Source organism: Calonectris borealis, chromosome 1 (assembly GCF_964195595.1).
Source record: "Calonectris borealis chromosome 1, bCalBor7.hap1.2, whole genome shotgun sequence".
NCBI lineage: Eukaryota > Metazoa > Chordata > Aves > Procellariiformes > Procellariidae > Calonectris > Calonectris borealis.
Genome location: NC_134312.1, coordinates 206,852,754 through 206,869,512, shown reverse-complemented (window position 1 = coordinate 206,869,512; position 16,759 = coordinate 206,852,754). Strand labels below are relative to the sequence as shown.

Below are 16,759 nucleotides of genomic sequence, written 5' to 3'. Positions count from 1 at the left end.
ATATGGCAAAGAAAAAGAATACATTATGCTCTGCTTAAAAGAAGACAGACTGAATGAAAAGGAAAGATGTACAAAACAAATAAGAGAAGAGCTCAGAAACAACTCAGACTGCAGATGTGCTGCATCTGTTTGCTTGCCCACTGGGGACACTGAGATAGAGAGATTAAGGCATTTATGTGGAGATGCTTAGACAACTAGATCAGATATGCAAAATGCAGGTAGGTTGACTTAAAGTCTATAGCAACAATAATACTGTAAAAAAGGGGTGAATATAATTCACTGTCTATGCATTAAACATCGAACATATATGCCATAAAAGAGCTCATGAACTTACAGTGATGGAGTAAAACCAGAACTGACCTTGCAAACGATGAGCACAATCAAATGAAATTTTAACCTGTTTAAAAGCTGTGTGCCACTTTGCTTTCAAAGATAAAACTGGTACTCATACACATACAGTCCATTCCTGATTATATTAAAGGAAAACGTAAAAATACGTCCTTGTAGAAATATTGCTGATGTGAAGTTAAAAAGAAGGAAGCAAACATAAAAAGTTGCCATTCAAAATAAATGTGTACCTTGACAGGAACTCTAAGTAAAAAGTGAGCTAAAAGCAAAAATAATGTAGCCCAATGGGTATGGCATGTGTGTCTTATAGTAGTTTTTAAAAATAACCCTGATCTATAAACTTCACAAGGGAACATAAAGGCCATAAAGTCCAGTCTTTACAACCTAAAAAAACCCCTGTATTTCTTTTAATTCCATCTCTACCTGTAAAAACAAGTAACCAATTAAAGTCACCTTTTCACAAGTAATTCCTCACTATTGTCATAAATAACTATAGTATGTAAAAAAACCACATTTATTAGCAAAAATGCTTCTGGCTTTAACTTTTACTTTGGAAATATTGAGAAATGGAGCCTAGTAAGTTATTCATAAGATCAGAACTAATGCAGTCACTATTCCTGGCTTCTGATTAAATGCTGTCTTGTAACCTAGTAACACTGGAAATAATGACCAGATTATAATTTTCTGCAAATTGAGTCAATGAAGAGAAGCTTTGATATGTCAAGTTGCAACATTACTTGCCCGACAGAAATATGCCTAGAGACCCATCCACAGTTGTGGAGACAATTTTTCTTCTGTGTTTGTATGGGACAGCGTATGCAGAAAAAGTCCATTTCTAATGATGGGTTCATTTTCACTCTTTCACTATGATAGTTAAGACAGTGGTAGATGGTGATGAAGAAACAGAAATTTACAATCTTAGAATAATGAAAAAGGGAATTGAAAGTGGGTGGGTTTTTTTAGCTCATCCTCAGTGATATTAGCGGACAGAATTCATTCAACATGACGTTGAGCTGTAAATCCTCTGACAGACTTCCATATAGTATACAAGACCACAAAAGTGTATAAAACTGTGTCACTCATCACTGATAACTTATCTTGCTAGAGGCTTCAATATAAAAGACAAGCAAAAGACACAGAGAAAAAACTCATATTAGTATTGCCAAGATTTAAGACTAGAGTTGTATAAGAACCCCCAGCAAATTCCAAAATTAAACAATTCCTCTCCCCCATGAATCTAAAACAAATACAGGACAATTTCTAAAAATTAATCAGAAAATACCTGGGATAAGAAAAAATAAACAAACACAAATGGAAAGACAAATTAGTAAAGAAAAATGCACACACACATATATTTGTACACCACACAGGTTCAGAAAGCATAAACCATTGAAATGGAGTCACCGAAGCAGAGAAAAATCTCGGAGAATAGGAACTAGACAACAGTTACTCAGTTAATGCATAAATTAAAAAAAGAGACCTAATTACTTGCGGAAGGCAAAAAAAAAAAAAAAGGCAAGCAAAGAAAAGTATAGAAGGGCAGAGAAGTATTAGATGTTAAAGCAGAAAGTTGTCATTGCCATAGGGAAAAAAAAAAAAAAGAAAGGGAAAGAAGGATTAAAATCAGCCTCGATCCTGAGGGTAGCCATTAAAGGCACAGAGCGGGAGCGCGCTACATACACGGATAAGTACGACGCGGCCGAGGAACACGAAAAAGGAGAATTTGAATGAGCGGCGGCCGCAGCGGGCAGCGCCGCCAGCCCTGCCACGGGCTCCGCGCCCCCTGCGCGGGGCCAGGCGCGCAGCGGCCGCGGGGGCGGTGCTACGGAGGGGCGCGGCTGCGCGGCCCGCGCAGTGCCGGCGCAGTGCCGGCGCGGAGGCAGGGAGGCGCGGGAAGGAGAGCGCAGCAGCGCGGGGCGCACCGCCGGAGATGGGGCGAGGCGGGGCGCTGCGATCTGTTGAAGCGGTCTGCAACTAAAAGCGGATGGATGATGGGGAAGGGAGTAGAGAGAGAAGGGACCGCCGGAGCCGCGGCGATATAGCTGCCGGCCTCGGTCTTGCTGCCCCGGGTGTTTTTCCAGTTACAGCAGCCGTGGTGTAAAGGCGGAGATCGACCGGGTGCGGTCCGGTGCGGTGCGGTGCGAGCAGCAGCCGCGGCTCCCGGCGCCCGGCTGCAGGGCGCGGAGGCGAGGGAGGGTCATCACCGCTGGAGGAGAATAAAATACATTTAAAAAAAAAATCTAAAAAAAAAAAATGTACCTGGAAGGGGGCTGGGGAAGGAGGTGAGAAGGAGAGGATGGGGGCAGAAAGTGGTTTCTGGGAAAAGCTGGTGGCTTGGGTTAGAGAGGAGTAGCAGATCAGGGGAGAGCGGTCGCCAACTCGCCCTCTTGCCTTCACGCTCCGGGGCAGAGGAGTAGAGAAGAGGAGAAAATCAGGGAGGAAAGCGGCGAGGAGGAGGAGGAGGAAAGGAGGGGGGGTCCTTGGGCGTTTAGGGATAGGGACGAGCCGCGGGCTGCAGTGTGAGATGGCACACACATAAACACACATACACATCATATATACATACACACACGTCCAGCCAGGGGCGGGCAAAGCCTCCGCCGCCCCCCCGGGACCAGCCGGGGGAGGTGCCTCGGTCCCCCCGCCGGGGAGGGGGCACGGCGGGGCCGGGAGGGGCTCGCGGGAGCTGCCGACGCGGATGCCTTCACCTGGGTCTCTTCATCAGTGAGCGAGGCGAGGAGGAGAGGAGGTCGGGTCTGGAGAACTACCTCTGGATGGTTTAAAAAAAAAAAAAAAAAAAAAAAGGAAAAAAACCCAACTCTGCAATCCTCTGCTCCCCACAGGCTCAGCACCATAAGGGACTGCTATATTTGAGGCTGTCAGGAGGATGGGAGAGAAAGACTGAGAGTCAGGGCGAGAGAGAGACGGTGCCACAGCAGCGGTAAGTGTCTTTGCCATTTGCCCATCCAGGCACTGATTTCCCCGGTTAGACTTTGGAGTGTGTGCAGATTATTTGTTGCAATAATCATCGCGACATCTCTGTGAGCAGTCTGCTGTGAAGCCAGCAATGGTGAGAGATCCCATTTTTGGGCTCCTACTGCAGGTTTATGTGGTTTGCTTTTTGTTTTGAATCTTACGTTGAAATTGTTTTCATAATTGAGCAGAAAAGTTGAAGCAGAAATTACTGTGATCTACTATATGCTTCCTGTCATTTAAATAGCTAGCGAACTATTGCAGTGAATGAGTTGTGAAGAGAGATGTGAGGGGTTTAGAACAAATACATACTCCAGAGAAAGAATGCCTGCTTTAATGTGCTAATTTTTTATGTTTGGGAGAGCTACTGTGCTAATGCTTGAGGGTGAAACAGAAAATAACCTAGCGTATTGAATTTGTAGTGATGCACTAAAAGTTGTGTTGTTATGAAGTTCAGAATGGTACTTGGCTTTGGGATAAACAATTATCTCCTGAATTAGAAAAGTACAATGCCTGGACTGTTCTCCTTTGCTGATAGGCAGAGGAGATGGACTTACTTAAAGATGCACTGATTTTTCCTCTCTGATGTAAGGACAGTGGGTAAGACTATGTGGAATGTCTATGAGCTGGCTAGAAGATGAACTGAGAGTTACTTCTGTAACACAGAGCATGAAACTGTGTTTTTAAGATTTTTATCTCAGAAGAAAAAACCGGCATCCATTACTGATTCTGTACTTCAGATGTTTAGTTTCATTCCTGTTGAACACAGAAACTTCAGAAAACAGAAGTTACACAAGATAGTGTAATGTGACTGCTTAGGACTAAAGTTTTCTATGTGTTGCAATATTTCAGAAATTTAACATAACGTTTTTGCAAAGTTTGTTCATTTTTTTTTAATTTAAAAAGTAATACTTTCCTTGAATCACACATTTTCAGTAATGTTTTTTAATGAAGGACCTGATGCCAAATTTTTCTAAAGAGTTATAGCATCCCCCTAGTCTTTGGTAAGCTTTGGATGAGACCCTAAAGTTTGAAACTACAAATAAATTACATGCTCACTGTTAGCCAAAAGCTAAGGGGGATTCCTGATAATTAAAATTTGGATGATATTTTCCAATTAATAAAAGTGCAATTAATTCTTGCTGAGTTATAATAGAACTCCTTCAGAAGTACTTTATGGCAATCAATATTAACGCAAGATCAGTTCATCGTGATTAATATTATTACAGTGGATATCAAAAGAATTAACAATAATTGGGCCATTACCTTAAAATGCTATCAAAGTATCTATTAGAATTTGTACAAATATATTTTTATAAATTGTCTTTAATTACTATAGCATTTATCTGCAAAGTTTCAAGTAAAAAAACCCCCAAAACCAAAACCCTTTCAATATCTATCTTGTTGGGAGGGAAGATACTTGTTTACTACTGTGAGGTATACTAAAAGGAAGACAGAAAACTGAGATGTGAACTATAGTTAAACTGCGGAATATTTCACATACAGTGGCCCTCTGTGGCAATATACTTTTAACTATGTGAATGATTAAGAGATGTGGTTAAGAAGACAAAAGTCTTGGAAGACAACAAATATATAAAGGAAGGAGGATGAAGTGTTAAGCGTTCTTGAAGGTGATAACAGCTAAATAGTTTTAAAAGTGTGCTATTCAACATGCAGGTCTTCTGATTCATACATTTACAAAGCAAATGCCCATACAAAAAGTCAGAACTAGCAGACCGTGACATAAAAGTGTGAAGATAGCTACGGATGGTCTGGAAATTAAGAGTGTAGATTTTAGTTTTGTTGGTCAATATGAAGCTGAAGGTCATACTTTGCATTCTAGGTTAAAATGTCAGGGGAAGGGATCTTAATTTCATTTTGTAATGAGGGCAGATGTACGAAGAATGAAAACACAAAATACAAAAACTCTGACTGGCTGAATTATAGCTGAGAACTTGGAAGAAAGCAGCTTCGAAAACAGATCTTGAAAAATATCTTAGCAGCCAAGATAAAAGGCATGATTAAAAACTTTGCTGTTAGGAAATAATAAAGGGCAACTTTAAGAAATTAATAACTTAGAGGACTGTCAGCACAGATTCAATACAGGAAAGTCATGACTGGCAAATTTGCTTGAGTCCTCTGCATAAGTGGCTGACATGGTAAACTATTGGGGAATCAGTGATATGATTTATGGGGGTTTCAGAAAATGTCCAGTTCTATGCTCCACAAAATATTGATTTGGAAAGTAAATTTTGGAAGGAGTGCTGGAATGAATTCAAACCTGACTTAGAGATAGGGACCAGAGGGTGTCAGTAAAGGTAAAGAGCTCTGGATGAAAGGAGGAGGTTAAAAGTATGATGCTTTAAGTGACAGTCTGAGATCCAGTTTTCTTTCTTGCTTGTTATAAAGCTGGATGTTCAAAAAGAGTAAATCTGATTTGCTAGCAATACAGAAAAATCTGTCCCACTGAACAAATTCAGCACACTGAAAGTTTTCTGATTAGGTTAATGATAGCAATATTTATTTTAAGTAATTAATGCAAATCTTTACTAAAGGCATCACAGGAAACTATATATTAAGAATATACATGCCAAGGGGCTGGCATTGAGCCATCTGAGATAGTTGGTTCAATGGCATTGAAAAAAATGGTTCTTCTGAAAGATTTTGTCTTTCTGCATGTAGCCTGCAACACAGATTTTGGTTCCTCTGAATTCACTGCATAATTTGCCACTGCTGGGCTGCTCCCTCCATATGCTCTCCCTAACCACTTCTGTGTTGCACTTTCTCGTGCAGAACCACCTCAATCATTTGAACAATTTCTTGTACTCTAAAATACTAAACTGAAATCTGCCACAGTTTATACTGCATTCTTAATTCCTGGGAATCGATGTCAAATAGACATTTGCTTGCTAATATTATATTGGTAGGTATTTCACAGAATTTATTTTCCTCCTTCTGTGCGTAGCTTCTCTGATGCTTTTTTCAGGGTCTGTTACACCCTGTATTATCAACTTGTTAGCACTTCACAAGGGAAAAATACTCTCTCTGGAAGTGATGGAGTCCCTACAGTTTTATCTTCTGAGCAATTCTGATCAATAACACTACGTTAGAGTCAGTGCCTTTTAAAAAATTATAAAATTGTTAAAACTTGGTAAGATAAATACATTCTTATTTTACTTAAATTTAAGATTTCAAAGCCTCATAATGTGTGTATATGTACGTATATCTGTGTTTATACACACACACATACTATATATTAAAGTAATGATTCTGTGTCTTTGCAAGCCGGAATGGAAGCAATAATAACATTTTCTGGTTAGTGGAAGGAAATGTAATCTGTTTGGTTTTATAATTAATTTCTTGGCTTATTTATGAAAATATCCCAAAGTGTACGAATCATGAGAAAATATGATCTTTGCTTATATGCTGCTTTCTAAAAGGGAGTTCAGGGTGATTTCTCACTGTACTTCAAAAAGGCCACAAATCAAGCTTTAGGTGTTGCAAGTGGATGTACAACAGGGGAATATGATGTCAGATTCTGTATGCTGTGAATGTAATAAAACATTAGAATTACCATGTTACAGCTGGTGTTCTTGATCACACATGTCCATGCTTACTCTGTGTAGTCATCCACTCAGATTAGTTCCTAATCTTATAGAGCCATGAGGTTATGTCAGAATGACAGAGTAATTCATGCTGTCATGTAGTAGTTACCAACACCATAGTTCACCTCTTTACATGTCCTTCAGGACCAAACTTACAGTCTTGGGAAAAATTGATAACTCTTCTCCTTTCCCATACCTAGAAATAGAAAATGCATCAAACTCTTTCCATCCATCGGAAAACTCTTTTGGGAGGTTGCTTTTTCAGTATGCTCTTAAAGATTTTATTATACCAATATATGGTATTAAAACATGATGATATCTTTGGATAACCTTCTGCTGCTGGAATTAAAAGCAGACAAACATTGAAGGTAGTTCATCGCAGTTACTGGGAGGGGTAAAGGATGACAGCTTTCCGTTCAACATACAGGGAGTGTGGCTTCAGCCTGCTTGTGACTGAGAAATGCTCAGTTTTTAATAGCCAGAAGTTTAAGATTTACTATATACCCAACGGGACTACTAGCCTGAAAATCATTCTGATCAAGACTAAATGTTTGGCTTTGTAATTGATCAAGACATAGTATCAGCTTAGTCTTTTGGGTGTCTTCCCTTACCAAATAGCATCACTTTGCAAGAATTCATAAACCCCATTTTATTTTTATTGGTTTTATGGTCTTCATTAAGTATGTGAGGGGCATTGCCCTGTGACTGTTACATTCCTGCGATAGGTTGTAACCAACTGCTATAGCAATGCATTCAACCAAGAGCAGTAGCTACACAGGTAAATGAAAAAGACTTTGTGATCATAGTATCAGAAGCAGCTAATCTGACAACATAACCTCCTCATAATACTATTTTGAGAAGACATTTTGACACTAAACTTGGAGAGTTGTAATTCTTGCTTAGCCATAAAAAGATATATCCAGAAGATATATATCGTTGCAATAATCTCCTCCAAAATGTGCTCTCAAAACTAAGTAGTAATTGGAAAGGAGCTTAACAGAAATTTACTTTTGGAAAAAGTAATTAATTATTACCTGTTTAAGTATACATAAGTTATCTTTTCTGAAAGATGACCAGTTATCCCTATTAGCTTACTCCACAGACTTTCATATGCTATCTACTCTCAGTTATTTGCAGGTCTCCACATAGACCTGGAGTGTAATGAACAAAACCGCAGGAAAATGAGTCAACAAAGTCACCGTATATATTTTACCTCTTCTTATGAGATGGTTCTCACAGAGAACATTTTCCAAAAGCTAAGTATTATAGTCACTCAGAAAAATGATTCTGGACATGCTGGAACACTTTCATGACATTCAGTACTGTTGGTCTGGCAGAGTCATTCAGCTTTGTCATGTTCATTACTGTGATGTAATCAGGATTATTCATTTATCTTTACATTTATTCTTGTGATGGCTTGGAAGGGGGACAAGGTGGACAGATTCTGAAATGGATGGAATAGAAAATACTGAAAATTTCATGAGCTGTCTTGTTCCTGTATAGGAATTTCAGTATGCCTAGCACACAAAAACATGGTTGTGTTCTTAACAATCATTTGAAGTTCTGGACATAGAGACAAATTAAAATTCAATTCAGTTTGTTTTTTCTATGCTTACTGATTTATTTTCCACAAGCATTCACTGCCTGGAATATTATACTTATACAGCCCACCTTCTAGACCAAATTAATGTTATTAAACTTCGTATCTATACACACTTTCAAAGCTGAAAAAAAAATCAGGTATAGTTCTGTACCTACTATTTAAGTTACTTCGATGTACAGTTCACCAATTGCATATATAAAGTGTAGATTTTTCTATTATGGCATAACTTGTAGGTACATCTATTTACATATATTTACAAAAATGCAGATGCCACTTTAAAATGCAGTTTCCCCAACTGTCTAATTCACATCACAAGTCCATACTAAACAGTATTTAGATTAGAACTCTGATTGCCATAGAAGATTTGTTGTTTTATTAGCAAAGTCCTCTGACTCCATTATAAACCTTATCATTATTATCGTCATCGTAGCAACTAGGCACTATAACCATAAATCAAGATTGCATTGTACTAGAAGCTGTAAACACAAATGATCCCTGAATCAAAGAACGTATGGCTTAACTCAAGAGCTCTTCCCTTTTTGGTGTTATCTGTGACCTCTGAAAAGCTTACATCTAAGGGAAGACATCTGTGTTTCACAGCCATGCTACCATGATCATGTACAGATTTCTTCAAGATCACCTCCCACAGCAGAAAAAAAATGAGATATGATCTGCAACACTATGACGTGTGTAATGATCACACATATGTGCTATAAAATGTCTTGCAAATTTGTCTGAAGACTGTACCAGCAGTCCACAATTAGTTCTGAAATGCGTACCTTTTAGACCTCTCTTCTAAATTAATTCATTCTTCAGCTTTCCAAAATCTCATGCACTTCAAATCTTATTAAAAGCAAGTATATGGACTTTCACATGAAATTCTACTAGAAGATAAGTTCTCCTTATTAAAACTTTTAATTTGTTTTCTTCAATCCAAAAATCATGAGTTAAAGAAACCAAACAATCTACTCACTCCTGTGCCATGGCCTTATTCTTTGTTTGGTTTTTGACTTCTGCACATCTGAGGTGATACAAGCTCTTGATTTCTCAGTCTCATGCTATGCAAGATGCTCAAAATGTTCTTACTCCACTGCAACATATGCAGTGTCATGTATTATTGCTTACACAAAACTCAGCTCAGGGAATCTGAGAATAATGCTGTGACTTCTCTGATGCCATAACATCTCTTTGATGTGTGTGTGCACAGCTTCTCAACTCAAAAACAGTTGTGTGGTATTTCCTCTGTCTGGACTTTGGGCATGCAGATTGGACATTGAAATAGCTTCAGGCTGAGAAAGACTGACTGTTACATGGTTTTGAGAAGAGGCATAATTGAAAACATAGAACAGATCAGATAACAAGGGAGGATAATTTATTAAGAGGACCACTGGCACACAAAGAGATAATTTAGAAAACATGATATATAGCTGAAATGTCTGCAGTCTTGTTCCCCCCCCTTGCATATCACAACTGACTGATTGCTAACACCTAAGTATTTGCCTTATCAATCACTTTGTGCCTGAGTCATTCACTGATGGGCATAATCCTCTGTTTGTGACTTCACAAGGCATCTCTGGAGGAAATTTGAATGTCATCAGCAATGAATTGAGACATTACTGAAGGCATCAGGTAGGAGGAGGTTTGCAAAAGGGGCATGTTAATCAACAGCAGGAGAAAATATGCAGCATCAAAGTAGCATAATTCAGTTGAATTTGGATTAAATTCTTGAATGTTTTCTGCAAAGTAGAAGCAAGACAGTTAGACTGGTTGATCAAGCCCTGCAAAAAGCAAAGCCCTTTTCTAGGAAATAAATAAGAAAGGTTGAGCAAGTTGAGAAGCATTAAGTGTATGGGAGTACTAAAGATTATAAAAGGTCATTTACCACCAGAAGTTACTTGTGCAAAATTTCTGTTATCTCTGCAAGTTTTCATTAAATATCCATAAGTTACTATCAAGATTCATTCTCTATCAAGCTTTGCAAAATTGTTCTTTTTGGAACAGCATGACTTCAGTTTAAAGGCAATGTAAAGGAATTCACTAAGGATTTCTTTCAAAGTTTACAAAAATATGTTGAAAATATAAACAATGTGTGCATGATTATATAGGATTATAGGATCTGTAAACGAGAATCAAGTATGAAAGAAAAAGAGACCTCATAGTTTTTTGTTATTTTGCTTCAACAGAAAATGATTGGACGACTTCATGTGTGACGTTCTGTATCAAAAAAAAGCTGGCATATAAGACAGTATGATCAGTTGAACAATTTTAATATTTCCTAAAAATATTGTCTATTTCAACAATCGTGTGTAGTTTCATGTGTTATCTAAGATTTCCAAAAAGATATCAGGCTGTTTTGTGGGGACTGGTTTAAAGTCAAAAGAATGTGGGTTATAAGAAACCTCCCCAAAAAACATAATGGACATGCTTGCTTTTTGCAACCTACAGGAGTGTAACTAAACAGCTTAGGGGATCCCAAGTATTTCTCTAAAAACTACCTGTAGGTGGTATAATAAGATCTGGAATATTTTGTCAGTGGAAGAAACAGACTGTGAACAGTTATATACAAGACAGTGATTTTGGACTTTTTGTTATTATTTCTGGGTTTATTGTAGTATTGTGATAAGGTAGCAGAGCAAACCAAATACAAAGGTTTACCTAATCTTGTTCTTTGAAGTGACTGAGAAAAACTCCATCCATTAACTTGAAAAGAAAAATTAAACCAAACAAAACTAACTTCCAGGATCAAGCACACTGGACATAGAGTTGTTTTACTTCTTTATACCATATGACAGATTTTAAGATGTCTCAGAGATATAGGAAGAAATCCTTTTTCCTTGTTTAAGAAAACAGTCCAACAGTTCAGTCAATAGAAACTTCGGCAGACTATGGACAGAAGGTCCTATCACAGGAGTTTTTTGTTGCTTTCTACTAATTTTTATTTTTAATTTATTAGTTACTAGTGTATAAAAAATATGATTGGATTTTGTGACTTCAGTTATATTTTTTTTCCCTAATGCAGTCTTATTTTCCTTTGATTTCCTTATCACCTGAGATTTTCCCACATGTTGGCTGGCATGAAATTAGTTTTCATAATTTTTATGCTTGATTTGCCTTTTCTGTAATTTGGATTTTATTGCCAATGTCAGACAAAGAAGAAGGAGATGAGGGAAGTATTGAGAACACAACCCTTCATCACTCCCATTGCCATGTATAAAGGCAGCAAATAAATGTATTTTGTTAATGCAGTAAAGTCGGAGTCCTTGTGGCTTGAGAGGCATTAAAGAGACTCTCTAGCACTCCAAGGACTGCCAAATTAGATGATGTTGAGGGAAAAGAAAGAAAAAGAAATAAGAAAAAAGCACTTTCACGTAAAATTCACACCGCATTTAACAAGCTTAAGAGAAAAACACTTGTCCAAAGCTGAAAGTGTAGGTCACTACAGCTTGAGTTTAGGAGCCAGGCTTTCCACTGAGACGCTGTAAACACAGGCTGGGAAGTACAGAAATGGTGGGGATTGTGCAGTGATGAATCCCCCTTTCTCTGCTCAATACTAAGTGAGGGGAAGAAGGGAAGAGTCCACATAAATTATTCCTCTTCTGCGTCACGGACCTGCACCTGTAAATGGGCATATTCCCTCTGATGGGAATATGGAGGGTCACACGACACACAGACAGAGCACTGATCTGGGTTATCGAGTTTTTTTGATATACTGGGTAGAGGCTGTCATCTGAACACCGCTGGGAATCAGAGGTATTGTGCCTACCATCCTGTCAAGTTACATTTCTCCTAAAGATACCTTAGTGATCCTTATGACATGTTCTGGGTATGGAGTAGCTTTTTATGGGCATATTTCTTCTCACCCAAAGCATGCATTTAAAGAGTGTGTCCTTAAATATAATGAAAGCAGGCAGTTGAAGTCCGTTGGCCACAAGGAACTGCTGACTGCTGTTTTCTGTAACAGTTTGTGCGTATCTCCTATGCTTCTTCTAGTTCTCTTTCCTCATTGCCGTGGTATAGATATATCGTCACATTTTGCCTTGTTGCAATCGTGATCAGGCTTTTGTGGCTAATCCTTACTCAGAAAGACTCAAAACCATCCAGAGCCAAATTTCACGCTGGCTTAAGCAAGTGCAGCAACACTAAATTTGGTGGAGTCCTGCCTGCTCATTTTAGGATGGCTCCCCCACCTTGAATTTACATGCAACCCTTAATCCCTACTACCCTATGAAGCATATTTTGGTACTGACAGTGACTGAGGAATTCTAGACTGAATATTAAATCTGCTACCAAATGTATTCTGGCTATGCTAGCGACAAGCGAGCTACACAAAAATTACCCATTTTTGTTCTCTAAGTGTCCATCTGCAGCAATGATGATTTTCTGCCTAAATATTTTATTCTTTTATGAATGTGCAAAAATGTGGATTTTTTCCCCCTGCCGGTTCTGCTGACAAGCAGAACTTTTTCATACAGCTCTATAATTAGGCTCCAGAGTCCTGTGGAGACACACAACAGAGTGGTAGGCTTTATATTCTGCAACACTCAAAAGTTGCAGTTCACAGACGTGTGCGCTTACATCTATCCCACCTCTTTGCATGCTATAACTAGTCTTTTCCATTCCCTTTGGATCTGTCCCCCTGTGTCTAACAAAAATGAGAATTTTGACTGTTTCTGGTCCTAAACTGCAAATCAGCATTCGACCACTGTGTGAAACTTTTGACAGAACAGAACAGAGTTTCAGGTCATCATCGACAATCCCAGCTCAGGAATCTTGCATTGCTTCAGGTTGTGCAATGAAACTATTGAACTTGATATCAAAACATATAACTCTTAGAGGTTTTCACACAGTTCTTTTCAGCATGAATGTGCATTTTTGTTGTAGTTTCCATCACTGTACAGTGTTCCTGATCACAAAGCCCAATGGTGAGTATTTATATGATGTTCTTATAGCAAATATATAGTTGTAAAGAAATAGATCACTGGTAGAAGTTGTATGTGGGTTATTATATATTGCTATTGCATGGGGAAAGCTTCCATTTTCCTTTAAGATAACCTTCAAACTAATCTGTTTTAAAGCACACTATTTTAGAGTCTTTGCTACTTGAGTCCACAGATAGCCTCAAACAACAGTAAATTAGTAACACTAGTTATACCTCCTACAGATGGTTAAGATCTGAGGTTTCATGACTAGTAAACTTCTATCCAAACCATTTAGAAATATGGACTATATGATTTGTTTAGCTTTGTATTGGCACAGTTCAGAGAAAAAGGTTTTCATGTTATCATATGGCTAATGAGAGCTATGGCTTATTCTTTAGCACTGTTACCAGCAGAGGAGAACATTTCCTGTCCTTAGCTCATTTTTAGAGGTTTAATTAATAATGTAGACAGTTGAGTCTGCCTGCTTGGACTAAAATAATTAGCAGAGAGTAAACAAACACTTTATGTTTCACTTTATGAATGGTGTGGTGCCACTTTAAATATTTAATGTTTTGATCTGAGTGACCAATCAATTCTTGCACGGTGCCAGGTTACAGCTACAATCTGGGCAAGAAAGCTGAGCTGTGAGCAAAGGTAGGCTCCCGTAACTGCTTCTGACTGGCAAAGGCTGCAGGAGATGGAAGAAGACCTAAAAATAGTGTTAAAAAGGAGGGTATGAAAATGTAGAAACTGTTGGAAAAAAAAACAGTTAAAAAAAAACAGACAGGAGGGGGAGCTGGTAGAAAGCAGTTTAATGTAGCTCAATGACTAACTGATTAGTTAGACCTCCATATGAGGTCCTATTGGAGACAAGTGTCTCATACATTTAAATCTCAGGTGGTGACTTATTCTCATTCCTTTGTATATTCAGGGCAAGAAAAACTAAAAAATATCCCTCTTAGTCAAATTTACTGCCTTTTTCTTATAAATATTGATGGTCTGGGGAAGAGAAAACCCAGACCTTGCCCACAGAGCAGACAAAGCTTATGTGTTGAGCATGCTGAAAACCAGCAGTGATTGCAGTTTTGACTTCAGGACCCATGTATGCATGTTCTGAGCGACTTCATACACAATCTTGAACTGAACATACACTTAAACAACCTTGACTGCAATGTAGTTAATCTTAGGTGAAGTCCTGGACAAGTACTTTTAAGAAGGAAATACTAATCTTTACTTCATGCCATGGAATAGTACTTTTGGAATTATAACAATTTTGTATTTCTATCCAAAACATTCAAAAAACATACTCCTTAACCTTGAAAATCTCTTCACTTTTGTGGTTTATGTCTTGTAAACCCGAATACTTCTTTTCTATCACATTTTTCTTTCTTATTTTCAAAATCACAAAAATATTGACTATCTGATAAATACATCGTAAACTAATTTTAAACAAGCTGTTTGATTCAGTCAGATGTAGTTCACTTTCAACAGCATAAAATATTCAGAAAATCACATTCACATTTATATTTTTTTTTTCTGGAGAATAGATGAAGATGCAACCAGTGCTGTGTGAGGCTGGTGAATAATATTATTTTCTGCCTGGTACACCACTCAAAAAAATGTCTACAGGTTTCCTCACTGTGCCCATTTCGATGAATTAGCTATATTACTGCAGCCCAGAACGAGGCTCCTGAGCTGTAACTCAGGGCAGTTTTCCCCTCCAACTCTTTATTATTAATCAAGATCATACTTAGGAGAGAGCCTTGCCGAATTTTCATATTTCATACTGAATTTGCAGTGTTGACAGAAAACCCACAAAAATATCACCTCACCTGTTGTGTTTGGTACAAAAGCCACTGCACAATGATTAATATGGATCCCCACTGTGCTATTTGTGTATGGTTGTTTTCCAGAGAAAGATCAAGCTTTGGTTGTATTTTTCAGTAGAGCCTGCTGCCTTCAACATTTTAAAGACTGTGCTGCAAGTCCCTTGCCATTTGAGTAGGAGAAGTTTCCTGGAAGTGTGCTCTTGAGTGACGAGAGGCTTTGTCTGGGCAGGGATACGGGCTCTGGCGTGTGGGAAACAGGCTCCATCTCATCCTCGTGCTGGGGTGGGAGGCTTTTCACCTGTCAGTGATACACACCAATACGAGAGCACTGAAACATTAGATGTATGTATCACTGTCACTATTTTTTTTCTTGTTTGGGAAAAAACAAACACCACAATCATCTGAGAAAAAAAGGAGAGTTACAGGAGCTTCCATATGAAGTGATTTGATATTTTTTTTTATTTATGACGAGATCTGATGACATTATTTGGATGCTTATTTGTTAATGAAAATCCAAAGATTGATGTGAAAAAATAAACATTTTATTTTGTTCAAATATTTTGTTTCTTTCCCATTGTTTTTCTTCTCCAGATTAAAAATATTCTCTTGATATATTGAAAATAAAATTCCATTCCCAACTGGGACTTTATTACTGATTGTCACAAAACTGAAAATCTATTTTTAATCCAGTTCATCTATTAACTACCCCTGGTTCTGAGCAACCAGGGACCTCATTTTCACAATATGTCCATCCTCCCATCTGTGAAAACTGATGCAAGCACGGGGCTTTGTGATCAGGTCAGTTACCTATTCATCCGCTCTTTATGGCTTTTCCTGTGACACAGAGACCTCTCAAACTGGCAGCAAAAAGCAGTTTGAACAGATCACTTTGTTGCCAAGGTAATAAAATCCATGAGCTTTCAGAATAAGCAGATTTCTTGTATGATATTTAATGTTCGTGGCTGACTAAGAAAAAAAGGTAACAGTTTTTCGTAACAGATAAGGTGCCCATCTTTTGCAATAGCAATTTGCAACATTTGGGCAATTTGCAGAGCCTGTACTAGATGGGATGTGAACCAAGGAGGGGAGAAAATGATCTTTAAGTATCCAAGATGGCCAAGCCCAATGCATTTGTATCCCAAACAGTAATTTCAAATGTATGTATGTATGAGTGCACAGGGAAAGCTGATGGTTTTATCAGAATTGTGAGTAAAATTCAAAAGACTTTGAACTGTGACTGTCGCCCGTGATTTCTGAGATATGTCTTACTGTCCTCAGTAAGGGAGGCTGAGCAGCTAGGAAGCAGTCAGTTTTCGAGCATTCAATCTCAATTGGGATTTTGTTTGTGTTATTTGTAACCTCTGCTACTAGTGTGTAAAAATCTGACTTGAACTTTTGATTAATATGTTTTTTACTGCACTATTAAGCTTGTCTAGTTTACTAGCAGCATGGGGAAATTCACAAATACAGCATTTTTTTCCA

The 16,759-nt window shown here is 38.2% G+C and overlaps 1 protein-coding gene across 1 annotated transcript in view; it reads left to right on the top strand.

Moving 5' to 3' along the window:
- The first annotated feature begins 1,401 nt into the window (after nt 1–1,401).
- CNTN5 (contactin 5) overlaps nt 1,402–16,759 on the top strand; it is a 742,128-nt gene continuing 726,770 nt past the window's right edge. The window contains exon 1 of the mRNA XM_075140101.1: nt 1,402–3,289. The gene's annotated coding sequence lies outside the window, so the exon portion shown is untranslated. The remainder of the gene's footprint in view (nt 3,290–16,759) is intronic.